The sequence below is a fragment of the Rhinoderma darwinii genome, chromosome 1 (assembly GCF_050947455.1).
Source record: "Rhinoderma darwinii isolate aRhiDar2 chromosome 1, aRhiDar2.hap1, whole genome shotgun sequence".
Classification (NCBI taxonomy): Eukaryota; Metazoa; Chordata; class Amphibia; order Anura; family Rhinodermatidae; genus Rhinoderma; species Rhinoderma darwinii.
Window position 1 is genome coordinate 374806280 of NC_134687.1, and position 19522 is coordinate 374825801.

The window sequence follows — 19522 nt, forward strand, 5'->3', positions numbered from 1 at the left end:
TATTTTTTATGCTGCTGAATTTAAAAAAAAACTCATAAAAAATATGCTTTGTAAAAAAGAAGTGACATGTCACTTTTTGAAACGTTTTACAAGCTGAATTTCCATTTAAACTACAAAAAAATGCTTTGAAAATACGCTTCAAAATATGCTTCAAAAACACTTCCAAAATCCAAAACGCTTTAAAAATCAGCTCCAAAAACACCTGGATTCAGAGGCTGTTTTCTCATGAAATCAGTCTAGTATTTTTCAGTCTGAATATATGCTAAGAAATAGGGATAGCCTCTCTGGCAACCATTTTCTTAGTGTCTCTGTAAGACTATAAACTCAATGCAACGGCCGCGGAAGCAGACTGCAGACCCCTTTCATTCTGCCGACGTCTTCATCTCCGGAGATGTCAGCACATGCGGCCGTCCTGTCCTGCAGTGACCACTAGGGTGCGCGCGTGCTCACACCTGGCCTTAAAGGGCCAGCGTGCACACATGTTAAGAATTAACTAATTAGTCCCAGATTCCTGGACTATAAAAAGGGCCCCGCCCTTTCACTCCTTTCCTGAGCATTGTTTGTATTCCTCTGTTAGTTTTGAAAATGGTCCCTAAGGGTATGTTCACACGGCGGGGGTCCGTTACGGCTGAAATTACGGGGATGTTTCAGCCTGAAAACATCCCCGTAATTTCAGCCGTACCGGCATGTGCAGGCGCTTGAACGCCGCGTCAATTACGGCCGTAATTAGCGCTGCTATTCATTGGAGTCAATGAATAGCGGCTCCAATTACGGCCAAAGAAGTGACAGGTCACTTCTTTGACGCGGGCGTCTATTTACGCGCCGTCATTTGACAGCGGCGCGTAAATATACGCCTCGTGTGAACAGACAAACGTCTGCCCATTGCTTTCAATGGGCAGATGTTTGTCAGCGCTATTGAGGCGCTATTTTCGGGCGTAATTCGGGGCAAAAACGCCTGATTTACGTCCGTAAATAGGCCGTGTGAACATACCCTTAGTCGTTTCCTGTTCCCAGTGTTCCTGTGTCCTCTATAGTGTTGGAGTCGTGTTGTTCCGTTTACCACGTCTGCTGTGTTACACCACGTCTGGTGTCATCTGCCACTCTTTGCATCATCTGCCGTCTGAAGTTCCATCTGTGCCTAGCCACTGTGACAGTCTGGACTATTCAGATACCCTTGTGCTGGACTTTGTAATAAATGGGTACTCTGTTGTTTGGCCAGCTGCCTCTCCGCTACAGCGGTGCGGTCTAGTGGGTCCACATACCCACAGATCGTGACACTCAATATGGACAAGACTGAATTTATCATGTTTCTGCCATCTCAATCACCTTCCCTACCTGAACAAACAATGATACCCTAACTCCTTCTACTCCTGTCTCATAAGCCTGCTGCTTAAGAGTGAGGGTATGTTATCACGGCTTATTTTCGGCCGCTTAACAGGCCGTAAACGCAAAAAAGAAGTGCATGTCACTTCTGGAGCCGTTTTTCATTGACCCCATGGAAAAACGTCTGAAAATCAGGAGCTGTTTTCCTTTGGAAACAGCTCCGTATTTTCAGACGTTTTTTATTAGGCGTGTGAACAATACCCTAAGGGAAAGCAGCCTCTGATTTAAAGCTGTTTTTGAAGCTGAAAACTTTTTTTGGAGGCATTTTTTTCTAGACGTTTTTGGAGCTGTAGGTATGTTCACACGCTTAACAAAAAACGGCTGTAAAATACGGGACTGTTTTCAAGGTAAAATAGCCTCTGATTTTCAGACGTTTTTTTAAAGCATCAGGCGTTTTTTGATGCATTTTTTACAGCCGTTTTTAGTGCTGTTTTTCTATTGAGACAATGAAAAACGGCTCCAAAATCAGCTCAAGAAGTGACACGCACTTCTTTTTTACGGGGCTTTTTTTATGTGCCGTTTTTTACAAACGGCATGTAAAAAAAATGCAACGTGGGAACGAAACGCCGTTTTTCCCATTGAAATCAATGGGCAGATGTTTGGAGGTGTTCAGCCTCCTGTATTTTCAGCTGTTTTTCAGGGTGTTTACGGCCCAAAAAACGACCGAAAATAAGCCATCTGAACATACCCTGACACAAAAAACGACACGCCCTGTATAAATGAAACACCGTTTTTCCCATTGAATTCAATGAACAGATCTTTGCAGGCGTTCAGCAAGGGTATATGCACGCTGCGTGTTTTGCCAAGCAGAAAAAATCTGTCACTAAATTTCTTCCGAACATTGCATGAACCGCTCAGCATATGGGAGGCTGAGGGGACACTGAGGGGAGAAGAGGAGCGGTGCGTATAGTAATTGTTTATTTTACTGTATGTCCGATGGGAAAAGGGGAATGGATGGTTCACGTTTGTGGCCGCTGCGCCACAATTGTGGCGGGCGGTCAGTCGAGAAATGCAACACATTTATTAAGAGGCATTCGTTCGCCTGTTTACAAAGGTGTTGCATCTTACTCCAACTTTCTTTCTATTAGATTGGCGTATGACATGCTAGTCTTTAGAAAATTCCCCCCTAAGTGTTGACCTACTCAATATGGCTACTGTGCTATGACTGCTCAGGATTTTTATTTCATTATTTTGCATCAGGAAGAGTGGAGGCTCCTCCCAAAAAGGTCAGAGGTGAGGGAGGAGTGAGTGAAGATCTCCATGGTTACCTGGACACAGCCGAATTAACCTGGGTTGCACTAAGCAAAACCAATGTTAGTGGACGTGTAAGCGACAAAAGTGAATGGACAGGCAGATTGCTAAAGGACTCCTAAAAAAAGAGACTGTAATATGATCCCTGCGGTTGCTCACCAATATGTACACCAGTCGTTCCAACTCTATCAACACATACACCGTGTTCCAAATTATTATGCACATTGGATTTAAGTGTCATAAACATTTAACTATTCGTTTTTCAATTAAACTCATGGATGGTATTGTGTCTTAGGGCTCTTTGGATCATTGTAATCAATCTCAGACACCTGTGATAATTAGTTTTCCAGGTGTGCCCAATCAAAGGAAAACTACTTAAGAAGGACGTTCCACATTATTAAAGGAACAGTGTCGTGAAAAAAACATTTTTTATATCAATTTGCTTTTAGTGTTTTATTTTTAAAAAAAAATATTTATTTGTGTGTTTCTGTTTTACTTTTTTTTATTTTTTAACTTTTTCTTGTCTATGGGGGCTGCCTGTAAAGGATCTGCCAGGTACTACGTCTGTGTATACTCCCGGGATTAATCAGTCGACACCTGAGGCCAGACCTCTTAGACTGACACCGGCTCCCACCAACCAGGGTGGCAGGCTCAGGAGTGGGAGAGCCTATCGCGGCCTGGTCAGTCAGAGTTAGCTCCGCCCCCTGTCCTTTTATACCTTCCGTGTTCTCTTCCTCAGTGCTTGTTATTCTTCTTGGATTCCTGGCCCCACTGCTCCCTTGCTCCAGCCTGCTTCTGCCGTGCTTCTGCCTTGCTTCAGTTCCGCTTATCCTGCTTCGCTTTGCCCCTGGCTTGCTTCCTGCTCCGTGCTCTCGTTGGTATACTCCACTACCTCCTGATCCTGACTGACTCATTCACCGCTCCGTTTCCTCGCGGCGTTACGTGGGCTACCGCCCCTTCCCTTGCGTGTTCCCTGTTTGTACTCCCTTGCACTTAGACAGCGTAGGGACCGCCGCCAAGTTGTACCCCGTCGCCTAGGGCGGGTCGTTGCAAGTAGGCAGGGACAGGGCGGTGGGTAGATTAGGGCTCACTTGTTCTCTTCACCTCCTTCCTGCCATTACATAATAACAAGCCCATACCTAGTCTACCATTCTCCTACGCTGACGCTATCATGGACCCCCTTGAGACCGACCTAGCAGATGCAGGGCCTCTCCCTACAGGTCCAGGCCCTGGCTCAGAGGGTCAACCAGGGTGACGCTGCCTTAGTAGTACCGCTCACCTCACCTCTAGAACCCGACCTCAAGTTACCTGACCGGTTCTCAGGGGACCGTAAGACTTTTCTCTCCTTCCGGGAGAGTTGCAGACTTTATTTCCGCCTAAAACCTCACTCCTCAGGTTCCGAGAACCAGCGGGTGGGTATCATTATATCCCGACTCCAGGAAGGGCCCCAAGAGTGGGCCTTCTCCTTGGCTCCTGACGCCCCTGAACTTTCCTCCGTTGATCGGTTTTTCTCTGCCCTCGGACTCATTTACGACGAGACTGACAGGACTGCCTTAGCCGAGAGTCAGCTGGTGACCTTACGTCAGGGTAGGAGACCTGTTGAGGAATACTGTTCTGATTTTAGAAAATGGTGCGTAGCTTCTCGGTGGAAAGACCCGGCCCTAAGGTGCCAGTTTAGGTTAGGATTATCTGACGCCCTGATGGATCTGCTGGTTAGTTACCCCTCTTCTGACTCCCTAGACCAGGTTATGGCCCTAGCAGTACGACTTGATCGACGTCTCAGGGAACGTCAGCTTGAACGTTTCAATGTGTTCCCCTCTGACTTCCCTGCGATTCCCCCCGAGGTCCCGTCTCCTCGCTCTTCCACGGAGGACTCGGAGGTACCTATGCAACTCGGGGCCTCCATGTCCCCTCGACAACGTAGAGAGTTTCGCAGGAAGAATGGTCTCTGCTTCTATTGTGAGGACGACAAGCATCTACTGAACACCTGTCCCAGGCGCAAGAATAAACAGACGGAAAACTTCCGCGCCTAAGTGATCATCGGGGAGGTCACTTGGGCGCACAGGTATTTCCCGTTAATATGAAACGCAATAAAATTTTGCTTCCCTTTCAGGTCTCGTTTGCTGGCCGGTCTGCCACTGGCAGTGCCTTCGTGGATTCTGGCTCATCTGCTAATATCATGTCTGTGCAATTTGCTATGTCTCTAAAAATGCCTTTTATTGATTTGCCTTATCCTATCCCGGTAGTGGGTATCGACTCCACTCCTCTTGCTAATGGTTATTTTACTCAGCATACTCCTGTTTTTGAACTCCTTGTTGGCTCCATGCATTTGGAGCAGTGCTCTGTACTGGTGATGCAGGGATTATCGTCCGATCTGGTATTAGGTCTTCCCTGGTTGCAGCTGCATAATCCCACGTTTGATTGGAATACTGGGGATCTCACCAAATGGGGTAGTGAATGCCTGATGTCATGTCTTTCGGTTAACTCTATTTCTCCCCGGGAGGAGGTAAACACGCTTCCTGAGTTTGTTCAGGACTTCGCTGATGTGTTTTCTAAGGAGGCCTCCGAGGTGTTGCCCCCTCATAGAGATTACGATTGCGCCATCGATTTGGTGCCTGGTGCCAAGCTTCCTAAGGGTAGGATATTTAATCTTTCATGTCCTGAACGTGAAGCTATGAGGGAGTATATCCAAGAATGCCTGGCCAAGGGTTTCATTCGCCCCTCGACTTCTCCTGTAGGTGCTGGCTTCTTCTTTGTGGGGAAGAAGGATGGTGGTCTTAGGCCGTGCATTGATTATCGGAACCTGAATAAGGTCACCGTAAGGAACCAGTATCCCCTTCCTTTGATTCCGGATCTTTTTAATCAGGTTCAGGGGGCCCAATGGTTTTCTAAGTTCGATCTACGGGGGGCATATAACCTTATCCGCATCAAAGAGGGGGATGAGTGGAAAACTGCGTTCAACACACCCGAAGGTCATTTCGAATACCTGGTCATGCCCTTTGGGTTGTGTAATGCCCCTGCCGTCTTCCAGAATTTTATTAATGAAATTCTGAGAGATTACCTGGGTAATTTTCTTGTAGTGTACCTTGATGACATACTGGTGTTTTCCAAGGACTGGTCCTCCCACGTGGAGCATGTCAGGAAGGTCCTCCAGGTCCTCCGGGAAAATAATCTGTTTGCGAAGACCGAAAAATGTGTGTTTGGGGTACAGGAGATACCATTTTTAGGTCAAATCCTCACTCCTCATGAATTCCGAATGGACCCTGCCAAGGTTCAGGCTGTGGCGGAATGGGTCCAACCTGCCTCCCTGAAGGCGCTACAGTGTTTTTTGGGGTTCGCTAACTATTACAGGAGATTTATTGCCAACTTCTCGGTCGTCGCTAAGCCTCTTACGGACCTTACTCGCAAGGGTGCTGATGTCCTTCATTGGCCCCCTGAGGCCGTTCAGGCTTTTGAGACCCTCAAGAAGTGCTTTATCTCGGCCCCCGTGCTGGTTCAGCCCAACCAAAGGGAGCCATTTATTGTGGAGGTTGACGCATCCGAGGTGGGAGTGGGGGCCGTCTTGTCCCAGGGTACCAGCTCCCTCACCCATCTCCGCCCCTGTGCTTACTTCTCTAGGAAGTTTTCGCCCACGGAGAGTAACTATGATATTGGCAACCGCGAACTTTTAGCCATTAAATGGGCTTTTGAAGAGTGGCGTCACTTCCTGGAGGGGGCCAGACACCAGGTAACGGTCCTTACTGACCACAAGAATCTGGTTTTCCTAGAATCTGCCCGGAGGCTTAATCCTAGACAAGCTCGTTGGGCACTATTCTTTACCAGATTTAATTTCTTGGTTACCTATAGGGCTGGGTCCAAAAATATTAAGGCTGATGCACTGTCACGTAGTTTCATGGCCAATCCTCCTTCCGAGAAGGATCCTGCTTGTATTTTACCCCCTGGTATAATCGTTTCTGCCACTGATTCTGATTTAGCTTCTGACATCGCGGCTGATCAAGGGTCAGCTCCCGGGAACCTCCCTGGGGACAAACTGTTTGTCCCCCTGCAATACCGGCTAAGGGTACTCAGGGAAAACCATGATTCCGCACTATCTGGTCATCCTGGCATCTTGGGTACCAAACACCTCATTACCAGAAACTATTGGTGGCCTGGGTTGCCTAAAGACGTTAGGGCTTATGTCGCCGCTTGTGAGGTTTGTGCTAGGTCCAAGACCCCTAGGTCCCGACCTGCGGGCTTACTACGTTCCTTGCCCATTCCCCAGGGACCCATATCTCCATGGATTTTATCACCGATTTGCCTCCATCTCAGGGCAAGTCGGTGGTGTGGGTGGTAGTAGACCGCTTCAGCAAGATGTGCCACTTTGTGCCCCTTAAGAAACTACCTAACGCCAAGACGTTAGCTTCTTTGTTTGTTAAACACACTCTGCGTCTCCATGGGGCCCCAGTCAATATCGTTTCTGACAGAGGGGTACAATTTGTTTCCTTATTTTGGAGAGCTTTTTGTAAAAAGTTGGAGATTGATCTGTCCTTCTCCTCCGCCTTCCATCCCGAAACTAATGGCCAAACGGAAAGGACTAACCAATCCCTGGAACAATATTTAAGGTGTTTTATCTCTGACTGTCAATTTGATTGGGTCTCATTCCTTCCCCTTGCCGAATTTTCCCTGAATAACCGGGTCAGTAACTCGTCAGGGGTCTCCCCGTTTTTCTGTAATTTCGGGTTTAACCCAAGGTTCTCCTCCGTTTCTCCTGGTTGTTCCAATAATCCCGAGGTAGAGGACGTTCATCGGGAACTGTGCACAGTCTGGGCCCAGGTTCAGAAGAACCTAGAGGCGTCCCAGAGCGTACAAAAGATTCAGGCTGATAGTAGACGTTCTGCTAACCCCCGGTTTGTCGTCGGGGATCTGGTCTGGTTGTCGTCCAGGAACTTGCGCCTTAAGGTCCCGTCCAGGAAGTTTGCTCCCCGATTTATTGGACCTTATAAGATCATTGAAGTCCTCAACCCTGTATCCTTCCGTCTGGAGCTGCCCCCATCCTTTCGCATACATGACGTCTTCCATGCCTCCCTCCTTAAACGCTGCTCCCCGTCTTGGTCCCCCTCGAGGAAACCTCCTGTTCCCTTTCTCACCCCTGAGGGGATGGAATTCGAGGTGGCCAAGTTTATGGACAGTAGGATGATCCAGGGCTCCCTCCAGTACCTGGTCCATTGGAGAGGATACGGGCCGGAGGAGAGGACTTGGGTACCTGCTCGAGATGTTCACGCTGGGGTATTGATCAGGAGGTTCCACCTTCTCTTCCCCAGTAAACCGGGTCCTCTTAGTAAGGGTCCGGTGGCCCCTCATAAAAGGGGGAGTACTGTAAAGGATCTGCCAGGTACTACGTCTGTGTATACTCCCGGGATTAATCAGTCGACACCTGAGGCCAGACCTCTTAGACTGACACCGGCTCCCACCAACCAGGGTGGCAGACTCAGGAGTGGGAGAGCCTATCGCGGCCTGGTCAGTCAGAGTTAGCTCCGCCCCCTGTCCTTTTATACCTTCCGTGTTCTCTTCCTCAGTGCTTGTTATTCTTCTTGGATTCCTGGCCCCACTGCTCCCTTGCTCCAGCCTGCTTCTGCCGTGCTTCTGCCTTGCTTCAGTTCCGCTTATCCTGCTTCGCTTTGCCCCTGGCTTGCTTCCTGCTCCGTGCTCTCGTTGGTATACTCCACTACCTCCTGATCCTGACTGACTCATTCACCGCTCCGTTTCCTCGCGGCGTTCCGTGGGCTACCGCCCCTTCCCTTGCGTGTTCCCTGTTTGTACTCCCTTGCACTTAGACAGCGTAGGGACCGCCGCCAAGTTGTACCCCGTCGCCTAGGGCGGGTCGTTGCAAGTAGGCAGGGACAGGGCGGTGGGTAGATTAGGGCTCACATGTTCCCTTCACCTCCTTCCTGCCATTACACTGCCATTTTTTTTTCCATCTCTGTATGTGTCGATTAACGACACATACAGACATGGATTACGGCACATACAGCCCCATAGTGAATGCGAACGGAGCCCGTTCCATCCACTATGCTGTATGCCATTTTTGTGGGAACGGCGCATGCGCCGCTCCCACACAGTCCAAATTGAAGGTCTTCGGCCGAGCGACGTCCGGCGCCATTTTCTTGTGGACTTCCGGACTTGTGCACTTGGAGCGGAGGGAGCAGACGGAGCGGACGGACCGGAGGGAGCGGCGGCGGCAGGAGCAGGTAAGTTATTTCTGTGTATGTACGTGTTTTAGTGTGTGATTACCACTGTATGTAAACCTACTACACTGTGTGTTAGCTCAAAAAATGGTGACACACAGTGTAGGAGGTTTGACCGTTCAATCCCCTCCTTTCTCCTGGCACTAGCCAGGATAAAGGAGGGGGGATTCTGTGAGCTCACTAGAGCGAGTGTGTATTCTCAAATTTTGCAGCATAAAGCAATGTGGTTGCTTTACCACAAGCCAATGCTGCAATTTTAGGAATTGCTCCATCTAGTGACCAGCACTGGGAAATGTTATAAATTAGAATCTAATTTATAATATTTCCTGACTCGTGAAAAAATTAGAACAATGTTTAATCACTTATACACTAACTGTTTAACTAAAAAAAATAAAAAAAATTCTAGCGACACATTACCTTTAAGCAGGCCACAGGTTTCAAGCAATATGGGAAAGAAAAAGGATCTATCTGCTGCCAAAAAGCGTGAAATAGTGCAATACCTTGGACAAGGTATGAAAACATTGAATATTTCAAGAAAACGTAAGCGTGATCATCGTACTGTGAAAAGATTTGTGGCTGATTCAGAGCATAGACGGGTTCGTTCAGATAAAGGCATAATGAGGAAGGTTTCTGCCAGACAAATTAATAGGATTAGGAGAGCAGCTGCTAAAATGCCATTGCAAAGCAGCAAACAGGTTTTTGAAGCCGCTGGTTCCTCTGGAGTCCCGCGAACCTCAAGGTATAGGATCCTCCAGAGGTTTGCAAGTGTGCATAAAGCTATTATTCGCCCACCCCTAAACAATTCTCACAAGCAGAAACGGTTGCAGTGGGCTCAGAAATACATGAAGACTAATTTTCAAACCGTGTTGTTTACTGATGAGTGCCGTGCAACCCTGAATGGTCCAGATGGATGGAGTAGTGGATGGTTGGTGAATGGCCACCATGTCCCAACAAGGCTGCGACGTCAGCAAGGAGGTGGCGGAGTCATGCTTTGGGCTGGAATCATGGGGAGAGAGCTGGTAGGCCCCTTTAGGGTCCCTGACGGTGTGAAAATGACCTCTGCAAAGTATGTAGAGTTAATGACTGACCACTTTCTTCCGTGGTACAAAAAGAAGAACCGTGCCTTCCGTAGAAAAATTATCTTCATGCATGACAATGCACCATCTGATGCTGCAAAGAATACCTCTGTCTCATTGGCTGCTGTGAGCATAAAAGGAGAGAAACTCATGGTGTGGCCCCCATGTTCCCCTGACTTCAACCATATTGAGAACCTTTGGAGCATCCTCAAGCAAAATATCTATGATGGTGGGAGGCAGTTCACATCAAAACAGAAGCTCTGGGAGGCTCTTCTGACATCCTGCAAAGATATTCAAGCAGAAACTGTCCAAATACTCACAAATTCAATGGATGCAAGAATTGTGAAGGTGATATCAAAGAAGGGGTCCTATGTTAACATGTAACTTGGCCTGCTAAGGTTTTTTTGATTGAAAGAGCTTTTGATTTCTGTAAATATGACCTCCTGATGCTGCAAATTCAACAAATTACTATTTTAGTTCTCTTTACAACCTTTAAAATGTTTTGATCTCTGTTGTGCATAATAATGTGAAACAGTGCATTTTGAGTTTTTTACTTCTAAAAAAAATCTGTTAAAAGGAGATTTGTTCAATAAAATTTGCATTATACTCCAACGGTTGATGACTTGAAGATTATACTGACTGTCATTTGCATCGACTATTTAGGAAAATCAGCAAAAACTAACATTTGCTTAATAATTTGGAACGCGGTATATTTCTGTCACATGGAAATCCTTTAATTGTTTTGATTTATTTTGTCTATTGAAGATATACAGTAAATATCAGAAGAGAAGACTGGATGACATTCTTTCTGTCATTAGATATAAATTTCTCAATTCAGACTGCCCTTATTATAAGGTCTGATGGAGTGGCGGCACGGGCACTATTCAAGTACAATATCTCACTCTCCCAAACCAGCAGAAGCTAAATACCACTGTTACCCTATAGGTGGCGCCACTACATACAGGTAGTTATCAGGATGAGGACTACACTTACATGTAGGGTTTTGCAAACAGAGTTGATAGGGGCCAGAGGCAAAATATTTAACTGTTTTCTATATCAAATAGCAAAAAAAGCTAACATTATTATGTGTTAACAAAAAACGACTAGCAGAGACTGTGATGTCGCTTGCTAAATATCCTCAGAGCAGCGCGGTACTGTCCCTCAAGGATAACAGCAAGCAGACATGATGAATATTGGTGCTTGCGACTGTACGTCTGTTTCTACCACAAGAAGAGGACTGGGGTTGTGAAGGGTTTCTTATGAGTATTAAAACAATAAATTTGTATTCTGAAAATTATAGAAATGTTATTTTGTGTCTGCTATTAAATTAAAAGAACTTGGACTAATTTGAGCTATGCAATTGTGTACTGCTAGGGATATACCTACATTTACCTAAAGGTGGCCAGACACAGCTCAGGCGAAACTTGTTGAAAGTGGATCATTTTGACCGTGACGAATGGCAGATGGTAATCTAAGAAACTGGTCGGCCATGATGGAAATTATTGTTCGAGTATTGGAAGGATTGAATGTGTTTGGGTGCCACACGCGATCGTTCAGCAAGGAGGAGAGTAGGTGGGGATCATTTAAAAAACAAGCATTTCCATAGACTGTCCACAGTTTTTTTTTAGGGCCAGAAAAACAAATGTTGAACTAAGTGTTTATATTTATTTGTTTGAAATGTTGGTATGCTCATTACAATTTATAAAAAAAAATCATAAGGGCATGTGCAGAATGTTCTATATGATAAATTAAATGTATTCTATTGTTCAGTACAATACATGTGGATGTAGTATTGTATGTGTATGCTCATATAGTTTTGTGAAATCTGTGGTCAATACGTCATAGACCTAGGACCCGCAGGGAATTCCAGACGAAAGACTGCAACAAATTGTGGTACAGATTTGTGTCCGGAATTGTTGTTGCAGAAAGCAGAGCTTAAAAAAATGTAAAAAAATCAATACTTACCTAGACTAGCATTGCCATAGTGTCACGGCCCTGCTCCCACTGCTATTCTCCATGCAGCCTGGCCTCCCGGTAATGCTGCTGCAGCCCATGTGACCGCCACAGCCTGTGATTGGCTGCAGCAGTCACATGGGCTAAAACGTCATCCCAGGAGGCCAGCAGCACAGAGAGCAGTGAGAGGAACAAGGACATTTGCTATTTGTTGCGCCTTTTATCTCCCTATTGAACTCAACGCAACAAAAGTGCAATGATTCTGCAGCATAAATTGACATGCTGCGGATTAAAAATCTGCACCGTGGGTCAATTTATGCACGTTTTTTACGCAGAGTGTGAATGAGTTTTGTTAGAATCTCATCCACTTCACTGCCACTGTAATACGCTACGGATTTTCCACAATGAAGTTCGTTGCATATGATCTGCAGCTAATCCGCCCAGTGTGCACATGTCCTTATAAATACATCCCTGGTGGTTTAGGGTAGTAAAGGGGTTATGAGAACATCCCAGTTGCACCTGCATTGAAAGCTGCAGGACTCCTTCATCTTCCTCACCATCCCAGGATGTGGTTGTAGTCTGTTCAGGAACACCGACCAAGCTCCGCCATTCATAGGGACTTTGTGATTGACTGATTGGGAGGGGAAGCAGGATACTTGTTTAAATACTCTCCCCCTTTTGACACCTGTGTAGCATAATATCAGCCTCTGTATTCCTGTCACTGCACTAGACCACCAGGGATGTTACCATGTTTAACTGTTAAATAGGTTGTCTGTGTTATGTATGTCATAGAAGGGGTCTCCCACTCTGGATTCCCCTGTCAATGCGAGAACGGAGAGAGCTGCACAAAGAGGGAGGGCCCATCTGCCCATTGGTTTGAATGGGCACCATCTAATACTTTATTTAAATGAAGACTAGCTTAAACTTTTTCTCAGAAATAAAAGTGATAAATATTTTTATTGTGAATATTCAGTTTAAATATGAGAAGATGTAAGTTGCAGGTATGCTGGCGAAAGGGGGCCCTCTGTCTTCTTGGTTGTCTGTGTCCGCCTCTGCTGGTACCCCCTCTATTCCTTGTAACTTTCCCCAACATCATTGATTGTATCTTCTGACAAGCACATAATATCTCTGGCTACTTTCCAACTACACAATTGTTCACTATAGACTGAAACAAATGAAAATTGTCAGATAAAAAGTGTTCTTGTTATTATGAACAGAACAACAATTTGTTTTTATTATGCTAGAATGCAGTACAGTTCTCATTTATTATTGAATGTATTGTATGGATTACATTGTTTATAGATAACCATGAATTAATCATAGAAGCCTGATACAGACCCACATCTTTGTTTAATATCTGAAGTGCTGATAAACTAAACAGATGGATACAGAGCTATTGTATTCAGTGGAGCTGGAGCCATTGTTGGAATTCTGTGCAGCTATTAATAGTACAAATTAGAACATACTTTTGTATTAGGGCCTGTTCACATCAGCGTTGCCCTTCCGTTGAGGGGTTCCGTCGGAATGTTCCCTCGGGTTAACGCCTCAGCGGAAAGGCAAACGGAAACCTCAGCTTCAATTTCCCTCACCATTGAACTCAATGGTGACGGAAACCTAGCTAATGGTTTCCGTCTGTCACCGTTGTATCAGGGTTCCGTTGTTTTGACGGAATCAATAGCTCAGTCGACTGCGACCTCCAACGGAACCCCTCAGCGGAAACTAATGCTGATGTGAACACACTCTCAGGCCTCATGCACACGAATGTATTATTTTGCTCCCGTAAATACTGGCGTAAATACGGGTACTTTGTCACTCGTATTTGACCCGTATTCCACCAGTATTTACGGACCCGTGCCCGTTGTCACCAGTATTCCACCCGTATTTACGGACCCGTTTTCTCTGAAAAATTGCACTGCACTAATCGTCAGCCCCTTCTCTCTATCAGTGCTGGATAGAGAGAAGGGGCAGCCATTTCAGGCATAGTTTCAGCAGCGGAACACAGCGATTGAAACTAAAAGAAGTTCATACGTACCCTGGCCGTTGTCTTGGTGACGCGTCCCTCTTTTGACATCCAGTCCGACCTCCCTGGATGACGCGGCAGTCCATGTGACCGCTGCAGCCTGTGATTGGCTGCAGCGGTCACATGGGATGAAAAGTTCTCAACCCTTGAGACTCAGGGAGCGGCGATAAAGGGGACCACTGCACTGTTAGAAAGGGCGGAACCCTTGAAAGTCAGGGAACCGTGATTAGAAGATTATGCCTTGTATATTAAAGCCATCGAGACGCAAGGACAGAACCAGAGGGAGAGACAGGACCCTAAGGGACAAGGGTGGACGAGAGACAGATGTCTGATGGAAAGGCAGGAAATCTGAGAAGAGGTGAGAGGCTGTGTAAAGCAACACAGCCTAGATGTGGTCTCAGGAGACAAGCAGAGACCTGTAGAGGGAGATATTACTGATTAGTTGAAAGTTCAAATAGTTAAGCACACGAGTGTGCCACCTGTGCTGTAACCGCTAAGTTGACTGAATCATAAAGAGAAAATAACCATATGCCAATGTAATAATAGTTATAACAGTAATAATAGTTAGGGCTGATTCAGACGAACGTGCCGTTTTTGAGCACGCAAAAACCGCTGCGTTTTGCGTGCGCAAAACCCACTTGACAGCTCCGTGTGCCCTGTTCATATGGATGCGCGGCTGCGTGCTTTTCGCGCAGCCGCCATCTTTATGACACTCCGTTTGGATGTTTGTAAACAGAAAAGCACGTGGTGCTTTTCTGTTTACATTCATTCTTTTACTGTTATTGCGTGAATAACGTTTGTCCCACGGAAGTGCTTCCGTAGGGCATGCGTGATTTTCACGCACCCATTGACTTAAATGGGTGCGTGATGCGCGAAAAACGCTGACACATAGAACATGTCGCGAGTTTTACGCAGCGGACTAACGCTGCGCAAAACTCACGGACTGTCTGCACTGCCCCATAGACGCAAAACACGTTCGTCTGAATCAGCCCTTACAATGTAATAATAGTTATAACCGTACTAACAGTTACAATGTAATAATAGTTATAACAGTAATAACAGTTACAATGTAATAATAGTTATAACCGTAATAACAGTTACAATGTAATAATAGTTATAACAGTAATAACAGTTACAATGTAATAATAGTTATAACCGTAATAACAGTTACAATGTAATAATAGTTATAACAGTAATAACAGTTACAATGTAATAATAGTTATAACAGTAATAACAGTTACAATGTAATAATAGTTATAACCGTAATAACAGTTACAATGTAATAATAGTTATAACAGTAATAACAGTTACAATGTAATAATAGTTATAACAGTAATAACAGTTACAATGTAATAATAGTTATAACAGTAATAACAGTTACAATGTAATAATAGTTATAACCGTAATAACAGTTACAATGTAATAATAGTTATAACCGTAATAACAGTTACAATGTAATAATAGTTATAACAGTAATAACAGTTACAATGTAATAATAGTTATAACAGTAATAACAGTTACAATGTAATAATAGTTATAACAGTAATAACAGTTACAATGTAATAATAGTTATAACAGTAATAACAGTTACAATGTAATAATAGTTATAACAGTAATAACAGTTACAATGTAATAATAGTTATAACCGTAATAACAGTTACAATGTAATAATAGTTATAACAGTAATAACAGTTACAATGTAATAATAGTTATAACCGTAATAACAGTTACAATGTAATAATAGTTATAACAGTAATAACAGTTACAATGTAATAATAGTTATAACAGTAATAACAGTTACAATGTAATAATAGTTATAACAGTAATAACAGTTACAATGTAATAATAGTTATAACCGTAATAACAGTTACAATGTAATAATAGTTATAACAGTAATAACAGTTACAATGTAATAATAGTTATAACCGTAATAACAGTTACAATGTAATAATAGTTATAACAGTAATAACAGTTACAATGTAATAATAGTTATAACAGTAATAACAGTTACAATGTAATAATAGTTATAACCGTAATAACAGTTACAATGTAATAATCGTTTTTATTCAGTAAAAACTGAATAATCTGTTCAACATTAATTTGGTCTGCGATTATGTTTTCTTAGGTCCCATCCACGCGACTGTAAAAATCATCCGTAATTGCGCACCGCAATTACGGTTCGCATTTACGGACTCATTCACTTCCATTGTCCACAGATACCTACCCGTTTATTTACGGGAAGGTGTCCGGGCCGTAGAAGTGTACCGCAAAAGATAGGACATGTCCTAACTTTTTCTTGCACGGGCCAAAAATGCAGGCGGCAATTCGCGGCCATCGGCGACCGGCCGTGCCCGCAATCGCGGCCCGTGATTACGGGTACGGTCGTGTGCATGAGGCCTTAAAGTGTGTTTTCTTCGGTGTGATATTTTAGGAAAAAGCAACTCTAATTCTTGACTATAGGATAAAAACATTTCAGAGTGAAAGAATTCTGGTGAAACATTTGGTCTGGAGATCCAAGGAGGGGACCTTAAATAATTGCCATTATAAATGCCCATTTCCCTATTCAGTCATAAAAAATACCCTGCTTCTCATCTCTGTGATGCTAGATGTGATTCAGTTATCTGTTTCTGCATTCAGGACAATACTTACGTAAAAACAACCACTATTCACACCTGTGGAAAACATTTTGCTGAGTATCTTGGCAAATAAGATTCATTTCCATGTCTGTAAAAAAAAACTTTTTTTTCCCAGAGGTAACTGTGAATAAAATAGAGACAGGATTTAACTGGAAATATTTTATTATTGACTTTGTTACAGGAAGAAACTATTTATATGCATTAGGAAAATGTATTCACAGGTCTATGTCCATTGTCTTTTTTGTAGTGGTTTACATTGGTCTAATGCTAAAAGAAGAGCTCTAAATTATCCTCCCAGATCTAGACCGGATACTAAACTGGATAAGACGCACTAAACAGATTAACGGAACCAATCCTAACATAACTAATAGAACAGCAACCACAATGTTTTTCCAAGGTTTTTTTAGAGCTGTATTTTCAGTTTCATATAAGGCCTAATTCACACGAACGTGTCCGTTTTGCACGCGTAAAAAACACAGCGTTTTTCCTGCGTTGCAGTTCCGTGTGACATCAGTGTATGGTGCGTGTCTGTTTTTACACGCGTATGTCATCAGTATGTCACACGTATCACGTCAGCAAAATAAACTGAAGGAGGTGTTTTTCTATTTTTCATAATTTTAGCATCTGTTGCGTGAATCACGCACAGCACACTTCAATGGGTGCGTGATGCGTGAAAAATGCACAAGTATAGGACATGCAGTAACTTTCACGCAGCGGACAAACGCTGCGTAAAAACACTGAGTGTCTGACTGGCCCCATTGACTTCCATAGGTCCGTGCGACACGCGTGATTTTCACGTGCGTATCACGGACGTGAAATACGCTCGTGTAAATAAGGCCTAAGGGATTGTTATCCAATACTCATTTGTGCTTCCCTTTTTTTTTTCTGTTTATGCAATAATGAGAGGGATAGGGGAGGGGTAAGAGTGACATCATAGGGTTGATGACATCACCTGGGTGTTGAGTTTACAGATGGTATGTCATTAGTGGCATCGCCTGGAGTGTCCTCCTTAAGACTTAATCTCCTGGGGTGACATCAGAGGTGGAAGCATGACAGGAGACTACATCACTAGGCCATCTAAATTAGGCACAAGGCGGAGTAGGGGTGGCATGCTGAAGGGTTTGGTGTGTTCTCCTTTAAAGGAACAGTGTCACCAAAAAAAATTTTCATGTCAGTTTTATGTTAGTGTTTTATTAAAAACATTTTTATTTATTTGTGTGTTTGTGTGTTACTTTTTTCTATTTTTTCACTTTTTCTTCCCTATGGGGGCTGCCATTTTTTTTTCCATTTCTGTATGTGTCGATTAACGACACATACAGACATGGAATACGGCAGCCACAGTCCCATAGGGACTGCGAACGGGGCCCGTCCCATCCACTTCTGTGTACGCCGTCTGTGTGGGAACGGCGCATGCGCCGCTCCCACACAGTCCAATTTGAAATGCGCGCCGTCCGGCGCCATTTTCCTGTGGACCGGAAGTCGCGGCCGGACAGTAAGATTACTACTTCCGGTCGCGGCTTCCGGACTTGTGCACTTGGACCAGCGGCAGCAGACGGAGCGGACGGGCCGGAGGGAGCCGCGGCGGCAGGAGCAGGTAAGAGATTTCTATGTATGTTCGTGTTTGTTTACTACTGTATGTAAACCTACTACACTGTGTGTTAGCTCAAAAAATGGCGACACACAGTGTAGGAGGTTAGACCGTTCGATCCCCTCGTTTCTCCCGGCACTAGCCAGGATAAAGGAGGGGGGGATTCTGAGAGCTCACTAGAGCGAGGGATTTTTTCCCAATTTTGCAGCATAAAGCAATGTGGTTGCTTTACCACATGCAATGCTGCAATTTTGGGAATTGCTCCATCTAGTGACCAGCAATGGAAATATTATAAATTAGAATCCAATTGAATCCAATTTCTAATATTTCCTGACTCGTGAAAAAAATAAAAAAAATTAGAACAATGTTTAATCACCCACACACTAATTGTTTAACTAAAAAAAAAAAATACATTTTTTGCTAACAACACATTCCCTTTAAGGTGTTGATAACTTCACAGCTGATAACTTCATACTAGAGGTTGTCAGGGACATACATAGATTTACACTGTAATGCATTGCATGAGTGTGGCTGATTGATTCAGAACAGTGTGAAAAACTTGCAGCAACATATGAAGCCCTAAATCTACATCCATACCTGGACTCCGTAGGGTGCCCCAAACTAACTGATTTGTACCATTGACACCCTTAATTTTGCCCTGACTTTGGTTCCTGATACCATTGGCACTATAATACAGAACCTAACAAGAAACCTCTGGGTCAAGGCCTCGAAAGTAGTCTTGACATTATCTAGAATCTTCTAAGTAACCTTAACATGGTCTTAATTTAACTGAAGTGTTTTCATTGTTCTGATGAAAAGATAACAGAGAAACCATCAGGCTGCTAAAACTGTATTTAATACCCAACAGTTGGCTAGCACATGGTATCTGTTCCATGTGCATCAGCATGTATACTGTAAAACTTCAAAAAACCTCTGTCATCTTAACTGCTTGTCATGTGTTAAACAGTAAGTAGTTCTAGTTTTTTATTATAATACTGGAAAATTACTACTTTGACTGTACTTTATTTATGAGTTATTTCATGAACAACATCCTATCCTTTTTCATCTCCAGCCAGAAAGGTTTTTTTCTTTTACTCACCACTTTCACAAAAAATGAAAAGATTGAGACATCACAGTAAGCACAGTCCTTATACTCTTTATTAAAGGGACTGTATCACATTATGTACTTTATACGAAAAACAAACTCTTTTTTTTTTTCTCTCTAGTTTTTGATTGTATATGTTTTGTTCTATTTCCTTTATATGATTATGAGGGTAATTACCTATGTCAGAAAACAACCTATCTATTTAATGGCAGAGTGTTGTGAGCGTGCTCTTTAGCATGTGCAAAGGTCACTGAACAGGAAGGGGAGGAGGGAAGAGATGCTAAGC